This window comes from Sus scrofa, chromosome 6 (assembly GCF_000003025.6).
Source record: "Sus scrofa isolate TJ Tabasco breed Duroc chromosome 6, Sscrofa11.1, whole genome shotgun sequence".
Taxonomy (NCBI): Eukaryota; Metazoa; Chordata; class Mammalia; order Artiodactyla; family Suidae; genus Sus; species Sus scrofa.
Window position 1 is genome coordinate 168,017,794 of NC_010448.4, and position 9,272 is coordinate 168,027,065.

Genomic DNA, 9,272 nt, shown 5'->3' on the forward strand with positions numbered 1-9,272 from the left:
ATGGGTACATTAATGTGTCAGCTTCTAAGAAAGTGTTCTCTTATTTTTTTTTTCTTTTTTTCTTTTTAGGGCCGCACCCTGGCATATGGAAATTCCCAGGCTAAGGGCTGAATCGGAGCTGCAGCTGCTGGCCTATGCCACAGCCACAGCCACAGCCGTATGGGATCAGAGCTGCATCTGTGACCGATGCTGCAACTTGTGGCAATGCCAGAGCCTTAACCCACTGAGTGGGGCCAGGGATAAAACCGGCAGCCGGCATCCTCATGCATCCTAGTCAGGTTCTGAACCCACTGAGCCACAACAGGAACTCTGGGAGTTTTATATTCAGCTTATTCCCCACTTAGCACTGCCTTGTAAGCATTTCCGATGTCATCAGCTACGCTTTAAAATCACACATTATCGTATGTCTTATTGTTTGAGCACGTGCCAGTTGTCTTGAGCGAAGAGGAAATTTCATGCTATTTGTGGTTGTTGGTTCAACAGACCTGGTTCTTCGTTTTCAAGGACTCCATTTCCTGGAGGAACTTGTCTGTCAGCTCCTTAATCTTCTCAGAATAGTTCATATCCTTTAGTCGAAGCTGATACTCGTTCTCCATTTTTAACTCTTCCACACGAGTCTTTAGCTCCAACATAATCTGAGCCTTTGGGAAGAGGACACCGAATTAAGAACGCTCACAGTACAGGTGAACCGGACTATTGACACCTGTGGCCCTGAGCGACCTGAGACCTGTAGCTCTGCACAGACTCAAAGTTAGGTGTCATCTCTCTGAGCAAGACGCACAGACCAGAAACGAAGGGACATATGAGCTCCTTCCTCAAAACGTGTATTTGGCAAGCTCTGCTATGTAACAGGCTTTATGCTAAAACTCACGTCTTCAAATATGCCTAAATGTCACCTGGACCACATGATTAATCCTGCTTCCTTCCCCTTCCCAGCACTCCTGACTCCCCCACCCCCGCTGCCCTTACTCTGCTCCACTTTTTATTATTATTTCCTTAGAGCTTGGCACTTTTTAATATTACCTAGTATTTTGTGTATTGTCTTCTGTCTTCATTCCCCACTAGCTATAAGTTTATCCATTTTTGGGCCACCCCAGCAGCATGTGGAGGTTCCCAGGCTAGGGGTCAAAGCAGAGCTATAGCCACTGGCCTACACCACAGCCACAGCAACGCCAGATCCAGGCCGCATCTGTGACCTACACCACAGCTCATGGCAATGCCGGATCCTTAACCCATCGAGTGAGGCCAGGTATCGAACTTGCTCAGATTCGTTTCCGCTAAGCCACTAGGGGAACGTCAGAATTTTTTTTTTAAAGAAGGTTCTAAAAACCAGCAGTTATTTTCACAGTTACAACTAGACTATTCAGTTTGTCACTTTAATGCTGTAAATAGGACTGTCTCCCATGTGCCTAGCACGTGCTGGAAACTGCAGGTTATACAAGCGGATTAAATGTCATGGTTCCTGCCCTTCAAGAGTCAGAGAGGAGAGGCAGTTCACGGGCTAAGAGCACAGTGTTATGTCAAGATGACCATGTGGCTGAATGACAGGCAGGGTAGGGAGGGCTCAGAATGCGGTGGCAGCAAGGACAGCACGGGGGCGTGGGTGGGGACCTGCAGAGGGCTGTGGGCATCTGCGCTGGGCAGAGGTGAAGCCAGGCTGTGGAGGGGCTCGAAGGCTGGTCCCAGGACTTTGGGCAGCCTGGTAAGGAAGTTCTCTGTCCTTTTCACTAGATCCAATTCTTACCTTCTCCTCCATGTCTGTTTTGGTAACAAGCACCTCTTCGGCAAAGCCCACCTCCCTCTCTCGCTTGATTCCCCGACCATCCTTATCAAAGACCTTCCAGGTAAACAGGCAGCCATCCTCGGCGACAGTCAGCAGGAATTGGTCATCAAAGGTGAGCGACATCTGAGGAGAAAGGGCACGGAGAGGAGGGCTGAGCCAGCCGTGCTGCAAGACCTCCTTCTAGGCAAGGCTGGGCACGGCCTCCTGGGGAGGAAACTTGATCTTAGAAAAGAATGAGACAGGAAACCTCACGGGCTTCCGGTAACGAAGAAAAGAATTAGACTCTATGTTCTCTGTGGATTTGGAATCTTTAGAGTCAATTATTATCTACACTATATAAAGAGCTCTTAAAACTCAACAAGAAGAAAACCAGTAATCCAACTAGAAAGTGGGCAAAAGATACAGAGATGTTTCACTGAAGAAGTAATACAGAAGGCAAATAAGAACACGAAAAGATGTTCAACATTATTAGCCATTAGGGAAATGCAAATTAAGACTATGATGCCATGTCACTACATACCTATTAGAACAGCTAAAATAAAAAATAGTGATAATACCAAATGCTGGCAATGATGCAGAGACCGGATCTCTCATGCACTGCTGGTAGGAATGGAAAACAGCTTGGCCATTCCTTAAAAACTTAAACAAACACACTTATAATCTGATCCAGAAGAGTAGTCTTAGGCAGTTTATCCTAGAGAATAAAAACTTTTAGGTCCACACCAAAGCCAGGACATGGTTGTTCATAGCAGTTTCATTGTAATAGCCCCGAACTGGGAAGAACTCAAATAGCCAACAAGAGGTAGAAGGTTAAACAAATCATGGTATGTCCTTACCATGGAATACTGCTCAGCAAAAAAGGAATAAAATATTGATAAATGAAATAACCTGCATGGAGCTCAAGGGTATTATGCTGAGTGAAAAAAACGCTCCTCTCAAATGGTCACATACTATAGGACCCCATTTATACAAAATTCTCAAGGCGTCAAAATGATATAACAATAGAAAACAAATTAGTGGTTGCCAAGGACGAGGCAAGGTGGTGGGTGACTACAAAGGGGAGCACGTGGGAGCTCCTTGCGGTGCTGGAATAGTCCTGTGTCCTGTGTGTGGTGGTGGTTCCACAAATCTGTGCATGTGAAAAATGACACAGGACCCCACACCCACATGTACCAGTGTCGATTCTCTGGTTTGACATTGTACTATGGTTGCATGAGGCGTGCCTACCGGGGGAAACGGGGACAGACACCCAGGGCCTTTACACTCTCTTTCAACTTCCCTGTGAACCTATAATGACTTCAAAACAAAAAGTGGGAGTTCCCGTCGTGGCGCAGTAGTTGATGAATCCGACTAGGAACCATGAGGTTGCAGGTTCAATCCCTGCCCTTGCTCAGTGGGTTAACAATCCGGCGTTGCCATGAGTTGTGGTGTGAGTCGCAGACGTGGCTCAGATCCCAAGTTGCTGTGGCTCTGGCGTAGGCTGGCAGCTCAGCTCCGATTGGACCCCTAGCCTGGGAACCTCCATACGCCACGGGAGTGGCCCAAGAAATGGCCAAAAAAAAAAAAGACAGACCAAAAAAACCCACAAAACAAAACAATAAGAGAACCCTAAAGAATCAATGGTGGAAACTGTCTTCTTGTAATTAGCAACTTGGGTCAAGGACCTTAAAAATGGTGGTGCTGGGAGTTCCCTGGTGGTCTAAGGGTTAGGATTTGGTGCTTTCACTGCTGCAGCCTGAGTTTAACCTCTGGTCTGGGAACTGAGATCCCAGATCAAGCCACTGCATGCTGCAGCCAAAAAAAGAAAAAAAAAAGAAAAAAAAAAAAAAAAGCCATGTTCTTTCCCTCAGGGACTTGCTCTTTGTCTGGCATTTAGCCTTGGGAAATAATCAGAGATGCTCATAGAGACCTATGGACTAAGATGCTCATTGGAGGTCACAGGATAACCTAAATGATGAAGTGTAAGAGAAGAGTTAAGTTATGGTCCCTTATGTGATAGAATATTTGCATGGCTACTGAAACCATGCATTTGAGGAACATTTAATTACATGGGAAAATGCTCACAACATTCACTTTTTAAAAAGCAAAGGAATATACATGGAGTATGATCTTAATATCTTTAAAACATACGTACAAAAAGGTAGAAGAAAATGCATCAATGTACTAACGATAACGCTATCGTGAAGATTTTTTTTTTTTGTGGTTGCACCTGTGGCATATGGACGTTCCCCGGCCAGCGGTTGAAATGGAGCTGCAGCTGCTGGCCTCCACCACAGCCACAATAATACTGGATCCAAGCTGCATCTGCGCCCTGCACCGCAGCTCGTGGCAATGCCAGATCCTGAACCCCTGAGCAAGGCCAGGGATGGAACCCTCATCCTCATGGACACGACGTCGAGTTCTTAACCCTCTGAGCCGCAGCGAGAACTATGAGGACTTTAACTCCTAAAATACACATGCGTCGCTTTATAATCAGAAAAGTAAACACCCACAAAACTCAGTGGTTCTGAAGCAAATACGAATATGTTCATAGTAATTTACTTTGGACCCAAGACCCAGGCCCGGTACAGGAATGTTCCAGTTTATAATGAAAAATCCTTTCTTTATAAGGATGGTGTCTGCAGGCAAACTGATGTAGAGTTTGGGGCATAACCTCAGGTGTCAGTGGTGTTCAGTCGGGATAAGAGAGGGGAGGAGAGAGGCAGACGTTTGCCCAGGGCTTGATTGGCAGGGTTGCATGTAAACACCGACCCGCTTTCTCACAGGGGGGATGGAAGGGCAATTTACAAAAATGTGTGCCTGTGTTTTTACTCCCAGGGAGGGCACGGGCTCAGGACTCCTTTTGGTCCAGGGCGACTCTGGACCAAAGGGGAGCCCAGAGTCATTAGCAGCCAACACCCAGCAGCTGGGAGTCGAGGATGGGCCTGAGGGCAGCTGGGGCGGCAGGGCCCACAGCCTCTCTCAAAGGGCCCAACAGTATGCAAAGTAATGTGGCAAACGACCCTGTATGTAAATCTTTAGGTGTATCTCTGAGTATTTCTCTTCTTCTTTTTTTTTTACTATGTAGGATGTGAAAAAATCTTTTTTTTGCAATTAATTTTTATTTATTAATTTTTTTTTTGTCTTTTGTCTTTTGTTGTTGTTGCTATTTCTTGGCCGTTCCCGCGCATATGGAGTTTCCCAGGCTAGGGGTTGAATCGGAGCTGTAGCCACCGGCCTACGCCAGAGCCACAGCAACACGGGATCCGAGCCGCATCTGTGACTTACACCACAGCTCACGGCAACGCTGGATCATTAACCCACTGAGCAAGGGCAGGGACCGAACCCGCAACCTCATGGTTCCTAATCGGATTCGTTAACCACTGCGCCACGACGGGAACTCCTAAATATTTTCAAATTAATTAATTTTATTACATTTATAGTTGTACAACGATCATCGCAACCCAATTTTATAGCATTTCCATCCAAACCTCCAGCGCACCCCCCACCCCCAACCTGTCTCACTTGGAAACCTTTAAGTTTTTCAAAGTCTCTGAGTCAGTGTCCGCTCATTGTGTCTTTTTAAGATTCCACATGTGAGTGCAGCATATGATGTTGGTGTCTCACTGTGTTTAGTATATTGTCTCGGATAGAGGATGTGTCAGATATTAAACCGATAAGAACAGCTACTCCACTTGATCTTAGCTGAAAGGCCGAGAAGCGATCTGATTACTTCTTAGGCTAAATTCCCGGGAATCATTTAAACAAGACTCTTAAGAGCCGGTGAATGTTTACGGACCATCGGTTGGATGGATAAATAAGGGGAGGCTGAAGGGAGGCAGCAGGTGTGTGGAGGGCAGGACCGGGTGGCTCTATCGAGACTGGGTCTGGGCCCTGAGCAGAGGTCCCCTCACTTGGTGACAGGACCGGCATGGGCCTGGTACTCGTTGAATTCTTTCTGCAGAGGCAGCGGGTACTTCATTGCACGAATGGTTCCCACCGACGTGCCACGAACATCATGCGCCCGGAATGCGAGATGACAACCGCTGTGTAGGTGACATCGAACGCTGGCATCTCTCGAAGGACCTGGAACACAGCCGGCTCTGTTCGGCGGGCGGGCGGGGCTGAGCCACGTCCCCAGTGTCTCTGCGTCATCTCTCTCTTCTAACGGCAATATTAGGGCCAGTTCTGGATTTAAAATGTATTTTTTCCCATTCCTTTTGGCATCTGCCATAGTAACCAGCGCATCAAGGGCACAAACTACGTATTTCTGGGCCGCCTGACCAATGAGGAAACAGCTCTGGGAGTCAGGAATGACACTGAAACAGGAACCTCCGTCCAGAACCTACGTGTCCAACACTGTCCTATGGCTTTACAGGTTGTCACGTGTTCAATCTCACAAAAACCTTTGAGGTAGTTGCTGTGGTCCCTATTTTAAAAATGATGAAACAGGATTCCTGGCACAGCAGAGATGAATCCGACTAGGAACCATGAGGTTGCGGGTTTGATCCCTGGCCTCACTCAGTGGTGAAGGATCTGCCGTTGCCATGAGCTGTGGTGCAGGTCACAGACAGGCTCGGATTTGGTGTTGCTATGGCTGTGGCGCAGGCCAGCAGCTGTAGCTCCGATGGACCCCTAGCCTGGAACCTCCATATGCGTGGATGCGCCCTAAAAGCAAAAAGCAAAAAACCCAAAAAACAAAAGATGGTGAAACAGAGTTATAGAGCTACTAGTAAGTGCCTCACTCACCCACCTATAGGTGGTGGTCAGGCCCGAGACTACAGGCTTTTGAACTGCTCTGCTACCGTGTATCAAACTATTATTGGGATGTGGATCATAAATTCATTCAGCAAACATTTATTAATATCCATTATATAAACAAAACTATACTATTGGAGAACGCGTTCACTCTTTACCAGTAATCTCACGGTTACAGTCGGATTCATTTCTGCTGCGCACAACGGGAACACCCTCATTCTTTTTCTTTTCTTTTCTTTTCTCTCTCTCTCTTTTTTTTGTCTTTTTGCCTTTTCTAGGGCCACTTCCCGCGGCATATGGAGGTTCCCAGGCTAAGGGTCCAATCGGAGCTACAGCCACCGGCCTATGCCAGAGCCACAGCAACTTGGGATCCGAGCCATGTCTGCACCTACACCACAGCTCACGGCAATGCCGGATCCTTAACCCACTGAGCAAGGCCAGGGATCAAACCCACAACCTCATGGTTCCTAGTCGGATTTGTTAACCACTGCACCACGACGGGAACTCTTTTCTTTTCTTTCTTTTTTTTTAGTGCCACCCCGTGATATATGGAGGTTCCCAGGCTAGGGGTCGAATCAGAGCTGCAGCCTACGCCACAGCCACAGCAACGCAGATCTGAGCCGCGTCTTCAACCTACACCACAGCTCTCGGCAACACCAGATGTTTAACCTGCTGAGCAAGGTCAGGATTGACCTGCATCCTCATGGATGCTACTCAGATTCGTTAACCGCTGAGCCACGATGGATATCCCTCATTCTTTTACTCTTTGGCTCACTCATCCACCATCCGTCGCCTATCCATCCACACTACCATCCATCAACCCACCCATTTACCTAGCACCAATATTTACTGAATGTTTGCTGTGGGCCATGCACTGCGCCAGCTGGTAGGGATACCAAGACATGTGAGCCATGGCCTGTCTGAAGGAGCTTCGTCCTGATGATGCACATAGGAACCATGCAGAATTAGGACGAGCTCTAAGGGGAACATTGAAAGATGCTCTGCCCCAAGCTGGCCTTGTGGAGAAGGACACAGCCACATTGCTGGAAGGGTTCCTGCTGTGTTCTTCCCCCCTCCCTCACTCTTTGGAGCCAATGTGGTAATTCTAAGATTTCAGAGTTTGGGATGTCCAACAAATATGGTGGCAAGCTCAGGTGACAGCAATAACTGGAGTTCTGTTTGACCCATGCAAGTATGTGCAGATCAAAGATCAGATGCAGTTTAGAGAAGCACTAACCTCCATCCTGCAGGGTGGGAGAGAAGTTACAGACGCAAGCAAAGGAGAAATGGAAAAGGGCCCACGATTTGCCCCAGGCAGGTGGGCACCGGGTAGGAAATGCCAGAAGCAACAATATCTGGGCTGGTCCTGGAGGAATGAGGAGCCAGGTATTATCCCAAGAAGAAGGGCTCTTCTTCTCCGAGGCTCTCCCTCCCTCACACTTTATGCTCTAAACACAGGAGGCTGTTTTCTGCAGATCCAAAGAGCAGCTGGGAGGCAAGGCAGGGGCAGACTCACCGAAGAATCTGCGATCTCCTTGAGAGTCTGGTCTGATCCAACAGCAAAGATGATTTTGCCATCAGGGGAGATGGTGACACAGTTGTAGCTGCAGGACTTGAGCACACATTCTGTCTCTCTCTTTCCTGAGGACAGATTCCATTCATACACAGCACCGTCTGTGCCACAAGAAATCAGTTTGCTGTCATCCGTGTTCCATGCAATGGAACGAATCTACAGGGGATGAAGACATACCTAGTTAGGGTGTACACACACACACACACACACACACACAACACACACACACACACACACACCTCCCATGGAAAAGAGGGTAACCTCTTATGCGTCCCGCTAGAACGAAGCAGAGCGTCCTTTGCTGGTACGTGCCCTTCAGTTAACACAAACCACAGCTTCGCGGATGTTAACATTCCCTTTGCCCAGGTGCTTACAAATACTGTAGAAGAGATGCTCCCATTCCCATGAAAAAAATTTTTTTAATGGCTGTACCTGTGGCACACAGACATTCCTGGGCTAGGGGTCAAGTCAGAGCTGCAGCTGAGGCCCTCGCCACAGCCATGACAACACCGGATCCAAGCCACATCTGCGACCTACGCTGCAGCTTGTGGCCATGCTGGATCCTTAACCCACTGAGTCACAATGGGAACGCCTTCATTTTACTTCATGGACGTAAAGGCTGAATCACAATAGTTCCTATAATGCTACAATCATTTCTATGTTCAAAAATTTTTGTACTTTGAAATAATTATATATTCACAGGAAGCTGCCAAAAAAAAAAGAAGAAAGAAAAGATAGAGGATACTTGCAAATGGCAGAGTAAGGCCCTCAGCTGACCTATCCCCCATAAAATAGTTAACAGCTACTGTACAGCACAGGGAACTATATCCAGTCTATTAGGATAGACCACAATGCAAGATAACATAAGAAAGGGAATGTGTATATGACTGGGTCACTTTTGCTGTACAGCATAAAGTGTCACAGCAATGTAAATCAACTATAACTTTCATAAAAGCATTTATTTAAAGTCTCTAGAAATGGCCCTAAGGGCATATAGCAAATGTAGAAACATTCATTGAAGAAAGTCCATTCAATCTCAGCAGGAACAGAGTGTGGCATGTAAGCCACAACCTGCTCCTTTACCCTCCGCAGCTGTAGGCGTCACTCCTGCGTAGTCTGGGTAGGTGTGGCCAAAAGACAGGGCTCCCTCTCTGCCTAGATCTCAATCTTTGGTTACGT